Below are 19,353 nucleotides of genomic sequence, written 5' to 3'. Positions count from 1 at the left end.
AGGTTGGCCTGAGATAATTTTTAATCAGAATTTACTAACACAGATAGAATGAAAAATGGCAAAATATGAGGAAAGGTAATTTTGAGGCAGGAACACCTCACCAAAATGAACAGCCCTCCTTTGTTATCTGTTCTCCCCTCCATCTCCAGAACTAATTATTCTGGAGATTTAACTAAATATTTTTATTGCTTTTTTCCTTACAGCTGTTCCCACCTGCCTAATTAAGGAGGGAACATTTGAAGGAGCATCGTCACAGGCAAGCCAATGAATAAACCAAACCCTTCCTCACTAACTTGGAGAATTGCTCCATCTCTACTGGCTTTGCCCCCTTCCTCTCCCAGACTCCTTGCCCTAAACAAGTGTGAGCCTTTAATAGTCTTCCTTTAGGGACACTTAAACCAAAATGTGGTCAATACTTTAAAAAACAAGAAGCAGGACAATTGAAGGGAATTTCTTTTTTCTTTTTTTTTTTTTTAAGATTTATTTATTTATTACATGTAAGTACTCTGTAGCTGTCTTCAGACACACCAGAAGAGGGAGTCAGATGTTGTTAAGGATGGTTGTGAGCCACCATGTGGTTGCTGGGATTTGAACTAAGGACCTTTGGAAGAACAGTCGGGTGCTCTTACCTGCTGAGCCATCTCACCAGCCCTGAAGGGAATTTCTAACTGACAGTGTGGGGGTTTCCATTTGATATTTGAAATTCCCTTTAGCTCTGTGTTATTAAGACACATCACAGGGAGCTCTGACCAGGGGATTTCTGCTATTGCAGCTGGAAGAAAGAAATCACATTTAAAAGATTAAAATGATCCTTACCCAAGGCCACAGTAGACAATGAGTAGTAAGAATATCCCTGGCTTTTTAAGAATGTGTTACTTCTTCCTACACATTTGAAAGTTTAAAGTTTTCTATTATTTTTGTCATTCTAATGTATATTTTGTATTTTTGTATAATTTGATACACTGTACTTCAATTTCCTTCTTTACCTACCTTTTAGATTCTCATTGGCTTTCTTTTTCCACAGCACGTACATCTCCAATATCCAATATAATTTTACAGCTTCTTATTTATAATCAAAATTTGACCCTTAGGATTAATGCTTATGGTCTGTTAGTTTCCACAGCAATTTAAGTTCCTAGAGAGCACAGTTATTTGCTTTCTTCACAGATATAGCCTCAGCTCTTGAGACAGTATCTGCCACACAGCCTCTCAACAAATATTAAATGCAATTAATAAATACAACTCAGTAGGGAAAGCCGAAGTCAGTTTAAGTGAGGATTTAACGAGATGAACTACAATGAATGCCACACAGTGCTGGACATAGCTCCTATTCTGTGTTCTCAGTTCCCAAGCACAGTGCTCAGTGTCAGGAATGGCTTCTCTCTTTCATTCCCACTATGGCACCATAAAAATTCTCATCAAGATCACAGTGCTTTTCCTTGCACTGGGTCTACTGAGTGGCTTTCCACCTTGCCATGTTTGCCCTCAAGTAGCAATTGGTAGGTTGACTATGTTGTCTTGGAAACCTTCTTCCCAGGAGGGAAGACCCACCCTGAATGTGGTCAGGGTCAGACCTTTAGTCTGGAGACTCAGAAATTATGATAGGGAGAGAGGATGCTGTCTCCTTCTCATGGCTTCCCAGCTACCATGTCTTCTGTGCTGTGATGGACTGGAACCTCTGAGACTGAGCCCAAGGAAACCATTCCTCTTTTTAATGTGTTCATGTTGGGTATTTTGTCTCAGCACATCTGACTAGCATATAATCCAAATGTTCAGAAAAAATGTCTACATTGAAAAATGGGGTTCTATGGTCAAGAGACAAATCTTCGGAAATGGAAATTGACAACGGTTTGATGACTCATCCATATGGAGTTAGTAAAGCTTTTAAAGATTTTATCAGCATTCTCACAGTCATGAAGATAAAGGAAAATGTACTCATTGTAAAAAAAAAAAAGTACAATTAGCAGATAAAGAGAGGAGGGATATGTTCTATGGAGGTGTAGTCAGGTATGAAGGAAGGGGTACCTCATGAACCCATGTGGGACCCTGAGAGACAAGCCACATGACAGTATAGTATAGAATAGAGTTTATTTAGGGTATGGGGAGGGAAGTCAAGAGGGCAGTAGAACAAAATGGAAAATCCAGAAAAAAAACAGCGTCCAAATTACAAACTCACTAGAGATCTTACTAGCAAATAAAGAAATGGGAGGTACTGAAGAGATGGCATCTTAGTTCTATTGCTGTGAAGAGACACCATAACCACAGCAATTATTATAAAGGAAAACATTTAATAGGGGCTGGCTTACAGTTTCAAAGATTCAGTCCATTGTTTCATAGTGGGAAGTACGGCTGACATGGTGTTGGATAGGCAGGTAGCAAGAAGGGAGAATGAGCCAAATGGACCTGGCTTGAGCTTCTGAAACCTCAAAACCTACCTCCAGTGACACACTTCCTCCAATAAGGCCACGCCTACCCCAACGAGGCCACAGCATCTAGGTGTTATTCCCTATGGGCCTATGGGGGCCATTTTCATTCAAATCACCACAAAAAAATATCACAAACAGAAAACTGGAGAAGTAAATGTCACACTTGAAATGCTACTCAGCAATATAAAAGAATGGGCTACTGGGCATGCACCAACATAAATGACTCAAGAATGAGCCCCAGCACAGGAGAGCAAGCACTGCCATTGCACTTCACAGGAAATCTAGATTAAGCTAAACCAATCTATAGTGAAAAAACATAACAGTAGAGGACTAGAGTTATGGAGTGACATTGATGAGAAGAGCCTGGCCCCAGGGAAGATTGTAGAGTGATAGTGATGTTCTACTGCAGTAGGAGCACAGGTGTAGGTACAACCAGACACCATCTTCATTAGAGATGGGCTACACATATGATGGCAGTCCCATCAGACCGCAATGAAGCTGAAACTATCCTATTGCCTGGTAAACAGGGAGCTGAGGAGGCATAAGAAGGATCAGTTAGAGGAGATGAACCTCGGTGAAAATTCACAATGAACGGCTGAGCTTTTACAGCCACAACAGGCTTCTTAGAAAGATGAAAACACAGCTGTGAAGTGTCTTCATGCATTGAGAGACATGCTGATGGTCTGAGGGGGTTTGGATCGGAATGATCCCTATGGACTCATAGTTTGAATGCTTAGTCATTAGGGAGTGGCATTACTCAACAGGGATTAGGAGGCGTGGCCTTGTTGGGATAGGTGTGGTCTTGTTAGAGGAAGTGTGTCACTTGGGGTGGGCTTTGATGTTTTAGAAGCCCAAGCCAGGCCCAGTGGCTCTCTCTTTCTTCCTGCTGCCTATGGATTTGGATGTAGAACTCTCAGCTACTTCTCCAGCACCATGTTTGCCTGTATGTTGCCATGCTCCCTCATGAGGTTTAGTCCATTAGCAAGAACTAAACCTCCGATCTGTAAGTAAACCTAGTTAAATGTTTTCCTTTATAAGAGTTGCCATAGTCATGGTCTCTTCACAGCGTTAGGGCATCAACTAAGACAGTTTGCAAGCAGATCTTACGATGAAGAAATGAAGCTAAATAAACAATCACAGACATAGTTTAGAAGAGTGAAGGAAAGAAGGATCCATCCCAGGGACAGCCTTGGGGAAGCCTTAATGAGAAATTCTAGAAGAAAGCCTTGCTGTCATAGATAGTATAGATGATAACTGCATGAAGGTATCCCGAAGACAGTCCAGTAGGGATGGAATGTGGAGTGGAAACCAGTGGTGACTGATGAGCCTGTCCCTGTGGAAGCCTGGTGTATATGTGTGTGTGTGTGTGCATGTATGTGTGTATAAGTGTGTGTGTGTGTATATATATGTGTATGTGTGTATGCATGTATTTGTATATATATGTGTGTGTGTGTATATGTATGTGTGTATGCATGTATATATGTGTGTGTGTGTGCATGCATGTACATATATAGATGTGTGTGTGTGTGTGTATGGGTATTTGTGTGTTTTATTCTCTGGACATCAAAGTCTGTAGATCCCACTCTTGGAAAATAGGAGAATTCAATCTAGAATAGACAGTAGCAGATTTGGGAGAGCCTCAGCAGTTAAAAGTGATTGCTACTGAGCCCAGTGACCTGAGTTCCATCCTCAGGAGACATAAGGAGAGAACTGAATCCCTCAGGTTGTCCCCTGACTTCCACATACTCACCATGGCTCACACAACCCACACCAAAAAAACATTAAGAGAAAAGATTTACAGCAGACAAGAGCTCTCAATCACCTGACAGTCTTGTGAGTCTTCAAAGCTTGCATGAAGTTGCACATACATGCAGACTGAAACCAACATACATGCATGATTAAACCTTCAGGGAAATGTTTTGTGATATCACATTTAGTTGTGCAATACTGGACGCACCACAATTCTTGTCTCCACAGTAATTCTCTGTGTTTATTCTGGCATGCTATCACTACCAAAAATGTGAAGGAAAAAAGAACCCTGCTCACTTCTGAAATCAATGATAAATGTACAATTTTATTGTGGAGAAAATTAGGATGGTAGGGCTGAAATCCCCAAATCTGGTGCTTCCCAGAAATTCATGAGCAACCAGAAGTCATGAGTGGTTCCCCAATGGGAAGAAAGTGGTTGGGGTTACTGACCACAAAAGTAAACTGTGAGCATTTCCAGTATTTACTTCCTTAAATTGGGTTCCATCTCAGAAAGATTCACTCTTACCAGCACCAATGGCAGGCTCCAAGGAAAAATGGAGGGAAAAAAAATCATTACCTTGGAGAAGAACATCTTTTCAATCGAAGCATTCAGAATGTGCGGCCATTTCCTAATTGGGGTGTGTGAAGCATCCTGGGTTTCACCGTATCCACTGGGACTTTCCTGGAAACTAGACAGACAACATGCCACCTCTACTAGTTTCTGGTCCTGGCCTGGAGCCTGAGAAAGACTCCAGGGCCCAGGGGATCCATCCTCTTAGCATTTCCAACTGGGTTTCAATTCTGTGCCAGAGAGCGTTAGTGAAGTTACAAGCAATCTACCTTCTTACTCTTTAGACATTTGTACACGGTGATTTTATAAAACCAGTAGGCAATTTAGTTCATGCCTATAATATATTCCTCTAAAAAAACTTCATTTTTATTTGGAATCTGATTGTTACTGGTCTTGGAATTAAGATGGCATAATATAAGGGTTTTTTGTTTTTTGTTTTTTGTTTTTTTTTTTTTTGGAAAAAAAGAAATCTTCCGCTTCTGGGCTGGGGAAGTGGCTCAGGCGGTAGAGTGCCTTCACAGCCTAAAGGAATCCCTAGGTTTGATTCTCAAATTCCTAGCATGGAGTAAAACTGGGGGTGTTGGTGTGTGCCTGTAATCGCTCAGGAGGGAGAGTCAGGGGATCAGAACTGCTGTTATTACCACCACTGGGTACTGGAACTTGTGAATTTGGACCAGAACGAATGCAGCCCCGAAGATTTGTTTCTTCCACATAGGCGAAAAGAGGAAGGTGCTCTCTGGAACCTGTGAGCAGATGTTGAAACAGTGTGCTGAGAAGGTTGTTGCTCTGAAGGTGATCGCCTAGTTTTGTTTGGGAACTAGTAATAGTCATCAAAATACAATTCAAACTCAATCAGCTCACTAGTTGCATGTTAAAATAACCAGACTGTGTCTGTAGTTATGGCTGAGACCTAAGAGATTTTCTTCCCCTGGATAAACTTAAAAATTTTGGGGAGTGGTCTCTGTAAAGTGATAACTTTTTGGGGTGGGCTGCTGTTGGCCCCCCCTTTTTTAATCATTCCCATTGGGGTGCCATTCTGTATCATCATAAGGTAATGAAGAATGCAGTGATAGCCTGGCTGCTCTTCATCTGCAAAAATTGCTTGAAAATTTAACCTGTCCAACAGATGGCTGCTGCTCTCTTATCTGTGTAAGATACGATTTTGTATGTGGGAGCAGCAGACAGAAAGGCAGTATGGCAGCTACTTTCAAATCACTTTAGTTCAGTGGTATCAGATTCAACAGAAAGAAACCACAACTCTAACTGTGTATAACCTAAGCGCTTATTACCATAATAGAAGTTCACAAACCACCAATAATGACAAAATAGATTTCGCACACACAGTATTGAACAAAGAAAGAAGAAGCAGGAAAGTACAGGCTGTATAATTCTATTAATATCTAATTCAAGAAAACAAAACACAGTTTAGACTGTCAATACCCGGGATGTTTAGCATGGGGGTTGGGGCATGTGTGCGGCATTTGGATTTAGGGAGAGAAAAGGCTTTCTGCGTGCTTTGTCCTGTCCTGATCTGATCAGTTTCCTGTGCATGTCATTTGTGTAGAGTCTTGATCCTGGTTCGAGTTTTCATTTTTTCTGTATGTTTGCTATTTATCACTAAAATGAATGTCAAGGCAATGGAGATCTGAAAGCTTTGCAAACCACACCCACTGAACTGAAATATGTATCTGATGCAAGTATTTACTTATGGGAATCGTCTGTCTGGCAAACTTCCTAAGGATTCTGGTAAATTTAGACATGAGCTTTTGATTTCCAACTGCTGCTTTTAGAAGAACAGACTTTAGGTTTTCTTCTCGAGCCTGCATCTTTTTTCTATCAGGGAAGAATCCTTGTTGAGTGCATTGGTATTTTATTATTTCACTGTAATGCTATTGAGAAAAAACAGTGGTAACCTACCCACTGACTCCCTCGGGCCCTGTACTTAGGGCATCTCAGGTACCACCTCAAAAATAACCAAACCAAACCAAACCAAACCAAAACAACAACAACAACCACAAAACGTTTTTCCTCAACTCAACATGAGGAGATGGATCAGCAAAGAAGTAGATGTGGCAGTTGACTTTAGAAACTAGATTCCATTCTATTCTTTAAAGAAAACTTCCTATTGGAGCAACCAAAAGTTTAACTGCTAAACGGTGGCACCAGAGGATCATGTGAACCAAGCGTTTCATGAGGGTTTTACCTGAATCCTGAGAAATTAGGACCTGCACAGATGGTCATGAGATTACAGCTTAGACTGACGACTTCTTCATGGAATCGCGCTGAGCAAAAGTACTTTAGGGAAATATGAAAAGGCAGATGCCAATCTCCCAGAATCAAAGTGTAATGCATGGTCTGAGAGATTTCGGCGTGATTGATAAGGGCGAGTATGTAGGAAAAAAAACCCCACAGTTTTGGGTACTGAGGCAAATATAATGCAAATGAATGAGAGACAGACAGACAGAAAATGAACCGCTCCTGTGTCCTCAACTTGGGTAATTTTAAACAAAGGTTAAAAAAATGTTTTATGTAAGTCCAGTAGACACAAATTTCCTTTTTCAGGGGCCAGTGAATCCACCGTACTGTCTCATTCTTTTGATGCCCCAGAGCACATGGTCACTGCAGCTGGTAACGACGCTGACTTCCTTCACGCTATGCCTGTCCTAGAACTGGATTCTGCAGAAGCACAGCCCTGCTTCCGGGGTCCAGCAATAGTTGTTTCAGACACTCCTCCCCATGTCCTGAGAAGTAGGTTGCACCTCCCTATGTTTACAAGATGGTATGAGTCAATGACCCTTTAGGAAGAGGAGTTATCAAACTTAGCAAAATCCAAGCTCCAAGCTCCAGACTGATTTCCTCAGGGAGGCCCTAAGCCTCGGGCTGGATTTTTTCTTTTTCTTTTTTCCTTTTTTGGTTTTTCGAGACAGGGTTTCTCTGTGTAGCCCTGGCTGTCCTGGAACTCACTCTGTAGACCAGGCTGGCCTTGAACTCAGAAATCCGCCTGCCTCTGCCTCCCAAGTGCAGGAATTAAAGGCGTGCGCCACCACTGTCTGGCCTCTGGCTGAATTCTTATATGGTACGTACCTCTTGCTGGTTAAAGGTCCTGGCACATTTCCTTGGTTTCAGATTTCCTGTCTCCAGGGTGGTGGTCATTATAGTACCTATGTCAAAGCCTGTTTACATCATGTGAGACAGGCATGTAAACTCCACAGCACAATGCTTAGCACAGGAAACTGCTCAGGAAATGTCAACATCTCATGTCCCGCCTTTTGGGGACCTCATTACTTTGGGAACTGAATTGTGACCAAATTGCTACACTGAGACTCTTAGGATTCCTGAAGCAGATTATCTCCACCCTGTTGCTCTTGCTGCTTGCTTCCAGCCCCGGGCACAGAATAATCTGACATAAACTTTTAATAAGCTTTTTGACATAAGACAAGTTATACTAGGCATGGGTAGGCATGGTGGTGCATGCCTTTAGCCCCAGCACTGGGGAGGCAGAGGCAGATGAGTCTCTGTGAGTTTAAGGCCAGCCTGATCTACAAAGCTAGTTCCAGGACAGACAGGGCTCTATTAAACAGAGAAACCCTGTCTTAAAACAACAGCAAAAACATCAACAAGAAAAAAGAGAAATAAAAATACATTAATTTTTGCAGATAATATGGATTTTTTTTCTTGTGAAGACACATTAAGGAGCCTTCTTATCATATATTTCACCCTCAATTGGGAAGCTAATTACTAATTTGCTTTGATGACGCCTTCTTTCTGGGCTGGAGAGATGCCTCAGTGGTTAGCAGCACTGACTGCTCTCCCAGAGGTCCTGAGTTCAATTCCCAGCAACCACATGGTGGCTTACAACCATCTGTACTGGGATCTGATGCTCTCTTCTGGTGTGTACTCATATAACTAAAATAAATCTAGAGAGAGAGAGAGAGAGAGAGAGAGAGAGAGAGAGAGAGAGACCCACATGCCTACGGTAATATTTGTCCATCCTTTAACACTTAGTGGTAATAGTTCCAGGATGTCTTAGCTGGGTCAGGGCTAGGCTCAGGCTAGTCTGATGATACAGTCAAGGCCCTGGCTTGCCTGGTGGTCATGGAGCCCTGAGAACAAGAGGCTTGGTCCTGGACCATTAGTGAGTTCAGATAGCACAGTTCTTGTGTTTCAAAGTTATTATGGGATGGCTGGATGGGTATTCATCATGGCCAGAGTGGCCCGGTCCCTGGATGTACTTTTAGTGCTTAGTCAAACAGGGCAGGGAGTGGAAAGGCTCTTCTGAGCATTGCACCCTTTGAGGCTGGATCAAATGGGTTCAGCATCTCACATCTTTGGCTCCTTTTGTGAGTATTAATAGGCCTTTTGAAAGCTCCAGGAAACAGCTTTGAAGGAGAGGTTCTGAGAGGCTAGACTGCCTGTGGTCAAGCAAAGAGGGAAGCTTACTGCTGATGAAACTCGAATATTAATGCTAATGTCATTTATCTCTGTTCTAAAGACAAATAGAAGCTGAGCTATTTTGGATTGCTCCCTCCCCCCCCCCCCAATGTCTCAACATCAGAGACCTTATAAAAAGAATGCTGATTTCCTTATAAAGAAAATAACACATAAACACTCTTCAGGGCCAGCCATTACATCCTGTACTTACATATTTATGTATTTAATTTTAATTACCCATAAAACCTGGGGCGGTACGGGGACATAGCAGGCGCTAAAAGAGTTTATATAGTAGAACGTGTTGCTGATCGTGCTGGGCACGGAGGTTTAGACAGTTCATTACTGGATTGTGGTTTCTTTTCACAAGCATTGGATTTTCTGCCATGACTCATGCTAACAGGAAGGCAGATGAAACATCTCCACTGATAACTGGGATGTTTTCTCTTTATGACTTAAACCGAGATTCACTAACATCGGAACCAGATACGATCAGGGCTGAGCAGCGACAACAGCAGCAACAACAACAAAAAAAAAAAGAGTGAAGAATTTTTGTGGTGAAATCATATTTCCCCCCTTTGATGAACAATGCTGATAGAAGTTCCTCTGCAAAGGGTTTTCCTGGCTCTGAAGACATTTCCCAATAGCTTCTAACCCCTTATCACTAGGGTGGCTCTCTGGGCATTCTTGTTTCTGTATCTCGTGCAGGACAGATAGAAGATCGCTGGAAACTTACCTAGTTAGGCAAAGCTCTTCCTACGCCCTCTTCCAAAGAACTCCCCTGAGCTGGGGGAGTTTGTTGTGTTTGTACATCGTCTGAGAAACAAGAGGTTCTGTTGGCTTCTGAGACCCTGGAAATACAATGACACTGGGGCTCAGGGAGAGATGGCACTATCAGGCTTCCTCTTCCTTTGAGAAGTGGGTCTGGAATCTGAGAAGGCCAGCTTTGGGGAAGTTATTGTCCCTGAGTATTTTCCTTGTCCACCCCCCCCCCTTATTCCAAAATGCATTGTTATTGCTTAGATACCTTTTCTGTAATGAATTATAAGATTTGGCATCTGCAATAAAAGCTATCCTGTTCTTGAGTCCTTGATTTTTTTTTTTTAAGAGGGTCTAGCTATATAGTTCAGCCTGCCCTTGAACTGTCCCAGGCCTTCTAGTGCTGGCATTACATGGCTGAGTGAGGAAGCTCTACGTCGTCTTTGATTTTTAACATGATAGCTAAGCTAGATCGAAGCCTTATATTGCAGAGCACAGGTATGTAGCTCAGAGGCACAATGCTGACTTAGCATGTATGAAGCCCTCCCTAAGTTAAATCCCAAGGACCACAGAACGAAGTAAAGGTGGTTGAAATCATAGTGTTGCTTTGCTCGCCTGTACCTGTCTCTTCTTTCCCCTCTAATTATAAGTCGGGGGCAAGGGCTTGGAAAGGGACGCTGGAAGAGGCCTTTTCTAGCCTCTTCTAGGCTTCTCATAGCTTCCTGGTGAGCGTTATTTGTCAAGTGCCTGTTGTGAACCAGGCAAGACCATCCATCCAGTAACCCTCTGTGGGAGCAGGTAGTACAGTCCCTATCATCCTTATGAGTCTGTAGGGCTCAAACGCTTAGAGTGCAATTTAACCCCTGTTCTGTTTTATCCCTGTACCACAGAGGACAGACAGGAATGCATTCTGTGAAGTCTAAGGCCTTCTCAGTTCTTTTGGCTTCTGGCTGGTACCTTCCAGGAGAACCGTCTGGTTGTAGGGAAGGGAAAGCAGAAGAAAAGGAAGGCCACAATAGGGATCTAACCAAAGGAAGAGCAAGAGATTACTTGAGAAATTGCTGGCAGATGTGTGTTCTGGTTTTGTTTCTGTTGCTGAGATAAGATACCCTGATACAGAGCCACACAGGGCAGGAAAGGGTTTGTGTGGCTTATAGTGACAAGGTACACTCCATTATTTTGAGGAAATCAAGACAGGGACCTGAGAAGCTAGCCGAATCACATTCACAGTCAAGAGCAGACAGAGACACCAAATGGCCCTTCGCTTGCTAAGCTAGCTTTCTCCTCTCTCATACGGTTCAGGACTCTTTGCAGGGAAAGGTACCACAGTGGTCTTCCCACGTAAAGTAACAACTAATTCTCCCTGCATATACCCGCATTATAAGCCGGATCTGGATGGTCAACTCAAGTTGGCAGTTAAAATTAACCAATACAGTGAGGAAAAAGAAAGATACAAACCAAAATCCTGTAAAATAGCAGCAATGGTCCCACAGTGTCCTTGTTTTGTAAGGGGGAGGGGCATTTTCCTGGCTGCCCTGGAAGTTGACCAGATATCAGTACTTAATGCTCTGCTCTATCTAGTGTTTTTGCTTTTTCAACCACGTTGAAACACAAGGCGTTCAGATAAGTAGGCTAACCCACCTAAAGGAGAGGGTCTTATTCTTGTCTCCACCAGCCCTTTCCTCTACTCTTTCATTTTTAACCCTCTTACCTGTTAGTCTATAGTCTCTTTGCCATATCAACATGAACAATCACTGTGTTCCTAATGAGTGCGAGCTAACACAAGGGTGCAGTACAAAGAGGTCCTTGCTTAGCCTGTAGAACACCAGCAGTTCTCAACCAGTGGGTTCAGCCCCCTTTGAGAGTTGAATGGCCCTTTCACAGGGGTCACCCAAGACCACTAGAAAACACAGATCTTTGCATTATAATGCATAACGGTAGCAAAATTACAGTTATGAAGTAGCAACAAAAATAATTTTCTGGTTGGGTCCCCACAATGTGAGGAACTGTGTTCAAGGCTCGCAGAGTGGGGAAGGTGGAGAACCACTGCTGTAGAGGAAAAGCAATGCACACACACTGTAAGTTGGATACAAAGGCTATGAGAGCAAATGAGTCTGTTAGAGAATCTCGCCTTAGAAAAGAAAATTTAAGAAAGGAATATCGAGCCGAAAAGAAAAGAAAAGAGGGCTGGTGAGATGGCTCAGTGGGTAAGAGCACCCGACTGCTCTTCCGAAGGTCCAGAGTTCAACTCCCAGCAACCACATGGTGGCTCACAACCATCCGTAACGAGATCTGGCGCCCTCTTCTGGACTGTCTGAAGACAGCTACAGTGTACTTACATATAATAAATAAATAAATCTTAAAAAAAAAAAAAGAAAAAAGAAAAGAAAGGAATATCATGGGTTCTGATGGAAACACATGGCAGGCGGGAAATGACGTTTGTAGTGGTATCGTTTGAACAAAGACTTTTATACCTCCATCTCAAATACTAATTTTACATAAAAATATGTATTTTCATATATATATATTTTTTTAATGTGGCAATCTTGACTCCTAAGAATTGATGACCTTGGGTATTCTAGTTGTGTAAGGAAACTTTTTCTTTCCGTGTGGCCAATCTTGAATTTTGTGGTGTTGTCAGCTTTGCACCTGTTCTGCCTTCGGTAAGCATCTCGCCCACACAGCACCAACACCCACAGTGCAATCAACAGTCATGTGCAGAGAATAAAATAAAAATATGATGGAATCTGTTGACAAGACTGAATTATTTTCCCCCCACCTAATCTGTCAAGTATAGTAAAATGCATCCGTAATGTGCTAGGGTAAACCTCACTGGGTTGTGCTGCCTTGTTCTGTTTTAGGCCTTTTGTATCTTATTAGACTTGACTTTCTAGTGTTTCCGTAAGAACTTTTGCATCTATAATCACAAATTAAATTTGCCTGCAATTTTCTCTATGGCATTGCATTTTGTTCAATTCTGTACTTCTCTTTTTATGGAGATGGAATGATGTAAGTTACTCAGGAGTGACTTATTCTTTCTTAGCTATGTAAAACAGTTCAGAGCTGTGCCTTTTTTTGTTGTTGTTGTTTCGGTTTGTTTTTTTTTTGACCAGGTTCTTTGTATAACAGCCTTGGCTATCCTGAAACTTGCTTTGTATAGCAAGCTGGCCTTAAACTCACTGCCTCCTGAGTCCTAGGATTAAAGGTGTGTCCCCTACCCCCAGACAACAATGAATGGCTTCTTTCCCCTATTTTTATTTTTTTTTTCCTTTTCTCTGGTTTTTCAAGGCAGGCTTTCTTTGTGTCTTGTTGACTATCCTGGAACTTACTTTGTTGACAGGCTACCCTTAAACTTAGAAATCTGCCTGCCTTGTCTCTTGAGTACTGGGATTAAAGGTACGTGTCACCAGACCTACCTTTGACCTGTGCCTCTTGTAGTGGGTAATAGATAACTTTTAAATTTTAATTTATGGTTGGTGGTAGAGTCAGTTTTTCTTAGAAGTCATTTTGGCAAGTCACATTTTAGTTATAGTAGACATCTGTAATTTTTACTAGCTTGGGACTTTTATGCTTTTGGGGAGGTCGCCTACATTCCCAGTAGTTTCAGAAAGACCAAGGTAAAGGCGCTGCACAATGTGCTCACCACAGGGATGGGCACTGTGGTACTGCGAATAGGTTTGGCCCCCATAGTTTCATGTTTTTTAATGCTTGACCACAGAGTATGCCACTAGTAGGAGGTGTGGCCTTGTTGGAGGAAGTGCATCACTGTGTAAGTAGACTTTGATGAATCAGCCTCCTCCTGCTACCTTCAGATCAATATGTAGAACTCTCCATTCCTCTAGTACCATGTCTGCCTGGTCGCTGCCATGCTTCCCCCCATAACTGAATGGACTGAACCTCTGAGACTGTAAGCCAGCCCCAATTAAACATTTTCCTTTATGTGAGTTACCTTGGTCATGGTGCCTCTTGATAGCAATGAAACCCTAAGAGAGGCACTAGGTCTAACTAGGACAATGAGACTCCTTCCTTGGATTAATATGTAACTATTGGAAAAGTTACATAAAAGGGATACTTTCCATTTTCCACTTTGATTAGGTAACTTACAAGATGTGGTTTTTTTTTTTTTTACAAGATGGGGACAGCCATGTTCCCTTAACGTGTGTGTTTTAACTGAGAGAAAAGCTGAGTTGATCGAGAGATAGGTGGGAAAGAGAGGAAGAGGATAAAGGAAGAAAATGGGAAGGAAGAAGAAAAAGGAGGAAGAAGGGAAAGGAAGACTAGGAGAGAGAGTGTTTTCAGGAAGTCATATTACTCAGCCCTTGGATCCTGCTCAGAACAATGGCCTCAGCTGATCACTCTTAGTTTTACCCACAAAATACCTTTACAGAAAGGTTTAGGATAATGTTTAACCAAATATCTTAGCACTGAGACCCAGCCAACCTGACACATAAAATGAACTACCACAGCACCCGAGTGTGGAATTGCTATCATCTGGTAATTCTGTTTAATGTTTTGAGGAAATACCAAAGTGTTTTCCAAAATGTTGACCTGTTTATGTTTCCACCAGTAATGTTCTCAGGTGTTAGCTTTTTAAATCTCTGCCACTACATATTATCTGTATCTTTTATTGCAGCCATCTTTCTCTGTGCACGTGTTCATGTGTACATCTATTAGAGATAATGATATCATGTGCCTTTTTCAGTCACTCTCCATATCATTTTCTGAGACAAAGTCTCCCAGTGAACCTGGAACTCACAGATTTAGCTAGGCTGGCAGCCACTGAGCTCCAGAGATCCCTCTTTATGTGCCCCTCCCCCAGCACTGGTGTCACACCCCTGTGCCATCACACATAGCGTGTTCAGAGAAGACAAAGCCTTGTGCACTTCAAGCACACGTCGCACAGAGACACCAGCACTCTGTTGATTGCAACTCTCATCACGATAGCAAACTTCTGGAACCAATCTAGATGCTTAGTGATGAAGGATGGATAAAGAAAACATGGCTTGAATAAACAATGGATTTTTTTCATCCATAAATATATCTGTAGGGAAATGGATGCAGCTGGCGATGATCATATTAAAAGTGCTAAGCCAGCCTCAGAAAGACAATAACCACATTTTCTCTCATTGCAGATCCTAGATTTATAAGGCTATGTGTCTTAGTTAGGGTTTTATTTCTGGGCAAAGACACCATGATCAAGGCAACTCTCACAAAGGAAAACATTTAATCGGGGCTGGTGTACAGTTCAAACATTTAGTCCATTATTGTCATAGCAGGAAGCATGGTGGCATGCAGGCACTCATGATGCTGGAGAAGGAGCTGAGAGTTCTACAGCAGGCAGCAGGAAGAGACTGAGACACACTAGGCTTAGCTTGAGCTTCTGGGACCTCGAATCCTACTCTCCAGTGATGTACTTCCTCCAACAAGGCTACATCTACTAATAGTACCACTTTCATGGGGAGCCATTTTTATTCAAACCACCACTCTATGTAAAATTCCATATACCTATAGACATGAAAGTAGAAATAGAACTCTCTAAGGGACTAATGGGAGGGGCAAAGAAGGGGAGGATGGTAGAGTAGAGGGATATGTTTAATGTACAGCATATACTTGGATGAAAATGGCCTATGGAACACAGTGCCACATCAGATGATACTCAGTAAGGAGTGGATAAGACTCTGAGAACTCTTGAGTCCCATAATTCAGCTTTTATTGCAAATTCAAGCATTTAAAAGATTCTAGCTGACACATTCCCACACTCTGAATTTTTATTTTAGTTGTGGTGGTTTGAGTGAGTATGGCTCCCATAGACTCCTGTGTTTGGATGTTTGGTCCATGGGGAGTGGCACTATTTGGAGGTGTGGCCTTATTGCAGTAGGTGTGGTCTTGTTGGAGGAAGTGTGTTGGCAGGCTTTGAGATCTCCTATGATGAAGCTATACCCCTCGTGGCACACAGTCTCTGCTGCCTGCAGATCAAGATATAGAACTCCTAGATCCTTCTCCAGCACCATGTCTGCCTGGATTGCTGTCATGCTTCCCACCATGATTATAATGGACTAAACCTCTGAACCTGTAAGACAGAACCAATTAAATGCTTTCCTTTGTAAGAGTTGCTTTGGTCACGATGTCTCTTCACAGCAACAAAACCCTAACAAATACTTTGGTAAAACCTTTCTTAACCATACAGTTGTAAAAGCACTGAGGAGGATCTCTGTACATTGTATTGAGTTATTGTTGACATATTTTAAGTAGAAGCATTGGAGGGCTTGGAAAGATGGCTCAGCAGTTAGAGCACTTGCTGCTCTTGCAGAGGACCCAAGCTTGCTTCTCACTTCCCTTGTTAGATGGCTCACGATCGCCCCTTAGCTCCAGCTCTAGCCAATCTGACTTCCTCCTTCTGGCCTCTGCAGGAGCCTGTATGCACGTGCCCATGCATGCGGGCACAGAGGCAGGTAAAAATCTGAGTTCGAGGGACAGCCTGGTCTACAGAGAGAGTTCTGGGACAGCCAGGGCTACACAGAGAAACTCTGTCTCAAAAAACCCAGGGGGAACAAAGACACAAAGCATGATACACTTCTGCATCTTCACTTGGCAGGATGGTGGCACAGATGTGTATTCTTTTTTTTTTTTTTTCATTTCAGAGTTTTACTGTGTTGCACTGAAGGAACAGCGGGGTGTTTACACAGTTCTCTCATTCACTTTCGAAAATCTAAAGTACTTGCAAATTCTTAATACCTTGACCACTGGATTAGAACAGTAAGCATTAATATAACCAATTTCCTAGTAAATAATGTCTTACAAATAAAAACCCATTTAGAATAGCTTTAAATGCATTCTTTACAGGTAATTCGGCATGTTTATACCACTTGGTCTTAAGAATTAAAGCAAGTGTATTACTGTGATGGAATGAGGGAGACCCCTCTCATGCAATACATAGGGATAATATTCAAGTCGACAGGGACGAGGTCCCACCCTTCTTACTGTTGTGTCCATATATAATCATCTACAGTGATACGTGGGGAGCCTACGATGTTCCTCACGAGTCAGATAGACACTCTCAGTTCACCAGAAGCACCTCCTATCTACAGCTAACTTATATTTAGATGGCGTTTCAATAAAACCAAAATGAGCCCAACAAGTCCTCTAAACCAAGCTTCCAACCGGCTGAGGGCGGTCAGAAATTAATGCAATCCCTCGGAGGGTTATGGCTGTTCCTTAAGAGTGCAAGTTCAACCTGTCAACACCGGAGGTAATCATTTTATATTAATTTATACGTAATTCCATTTAAATTCTTTATCCAAGTAGAACATATGAAAACAGTCTTTCCACAAGCAAAAAATGTGGAAACATTTAAAAAATAAGAAGTCATTTTTTACAGTAACTGATCAGATTCTATAGGCTACTCTTAAAAACAGGACCTTGCTAGATAGAATCCCTTCATTGGTGGCGTTTTGCATGCACTTAACTGGACCGATTCTTCTGTGTTGTTCTAAGAGCTCACCAGAACATAGATCATGCCGTATAGGGAGTAAAAATACGCTAGAAGGTAAAAAGCGAGTTTGCACCATCCTTCCTTCTGACAGTAGGCTAGAATGTCTGCATTCATGATGGCCGTCGGGTCATAGAGGCCAGGGCCGCTCATCACTGGTCTACTCATATACCTCCAAATATGGTAAGCCAAAAGGGGCATATTGAGGCCCAGGGTCAGTCACTCTGCCGCACAGAGAAACATGACACAGAAGAACGCGTGGATGAGGTACTCTGGAAGGACAAGAGGATTCAGGGTATTGCACTGGTCTATAGGATTCTTGTAGTCAGTCTTCAGCTCATCAAATGCTATGATGTGCCAGATGGTGAAGAAGATGAGCGCGGCGGTGAGCAGCAGCGCCAGCATATAGCAGAAGGCCGCGAAAGTGAACGCCATAGCCGGGGAGGAGCTGCCGGGCGCGCAGATGTGTATTCTTAATACTTTCAAAGAAGAGGAAATATAAATCAAGCCTAACAAAATTGAGTGCCTATGTCAGTGTGAAAAGTTTGAGGGAAACAGGTAGGGATGACAGGAGACATCAATCAAATTATTTTGTTACATGGCTTGGGCTTAGAGCTATATAAATGTTTCACATACAAGACTAATTTAATTAATTTTAAAAATTAAATACAAATCTTTTAAAATTGAAAACAAATGACCATAATTGTATTCCCAGTTGATGCCAAAAAACACACAAAGAAAATCACTTTAAAGTGGTTTTAAAATGCTGTATCTTGTATCTTGAGTTAACATCCCCAGTGGTACTATGTCCTCAGAGCAAAAGCCCACAAAGCAATATTAAATTGTATTAAGTAGCCATTATTTTAAACAATGTTCACATTTTTTGAAACAATCACAGTTATAGGAGTGAAACAAAATTATGTTAATATTAGAAACGACTTTTCCAACTTTGGAATAAAGAAAGCTATATAAATTCAGAAAAACACACTTCTGTAATAATTAAAAAAAAAAAACCAAAAAAAAAAAAAAAAAACCCACCACAATCCTCCCTTCCAAGTGAATGCCACCTGCACAAGCCTACAGTGGAAAAAAGCCTGTTCAGCAAGCGGGGCTCAGAGCAGGCTATCCACCTGCAGTTGAATGAGAGTGGGTACACATCTCACATTGCATAGATCTCAATTGACATGGATCAAAGATCTTGATTCAAAACCTCATACATGGGCTAGAGAGATGGCTCAGTGGTTAAGAGTATTTGTTCTTGCAGAAGACCCAGGTTGGTTCCCAGAACCCAAGTGGAGAGAGAGAGGGAGAGAGGGAGGGAGGGAGGGAGGGAGGGAGGGAGGGAAGGAGGGAGGGAGGGAGAGAGAGAGAGGCTGGTCATGAGCATGTGGAGGGAGATGGGGGAGAAGAGACAAGAGGACAGAGCAAGATCAAGAGAGTAAGAGCAAAAGAGGAGCAACAGAGAGAGGAGAGGGCAAGCAGCCCCCTTTATAGTGATTTTATAGTGAGTCAGGCATACCTGGCTGTTGCCAGGTAACTGTGGGGCGGAGCCTAGAAGAAATGCTACCAAGGCATATGTGGAGGTCAGAGGACAAGTTGCAGGTGTCTGTTCTCTCTTAACACGTGGGTCCCTTGTTTTGTGGCATCTTCACCTGCTGTACCATCAGCCGTCCCAATTTGTCTTTAATGAGTGGGATTACAGATCCTCACCTGTCATACCAGCATGGGAGGAAGAGGCAGAGGTTGGGAGTCAAGGCCAACCTCTCGGCCACAGAGAGAACTGGGGGCTGATGTGGTCTATATGAGATAATGTCTCAAATGAAAAGAGTAGGACAGGAAAAAGAGAAACACACCAACACACACACACACACACACACAGAGGCGGGAGTAGCCTGCCTTGCCTATTCAAACTGAATTTAGGGTAACCAAAC

At 42.4% G+C, this 19,353-nt stretch overlaps 1 pseudogene; it reads right to left on the bottom strand.

Moving 5' to 3' along the window:
• Positions 1-16,557: 16,557 nt before the first annotated feature.
• On the bottom strand, positions 16,558-17,877 carry LOC110285894 (protein cornichon homolog 1 pseudogene; annotated as a pseudogene).
• Between the last annotated feature and the right edge of the window lie 1,476 nt (positions 17,878-19,353).

This window comes from Mus caroli, unplaced genomic scaffold (genome assembly GCF_978045245.1).
Source record: "Mus caroli unplaced genomic scaffold, Mus_caroli_1 scaffold_20, whole genome shotgun sequence".
NCBI lineage: Eukaryota > Metazoa > Chordata > Mammalia > Rodentia > Muridae > Mus > Mus caroli.
This window is presented reverse-complemented; position numbering and strand designations above follow the sequence as displayed.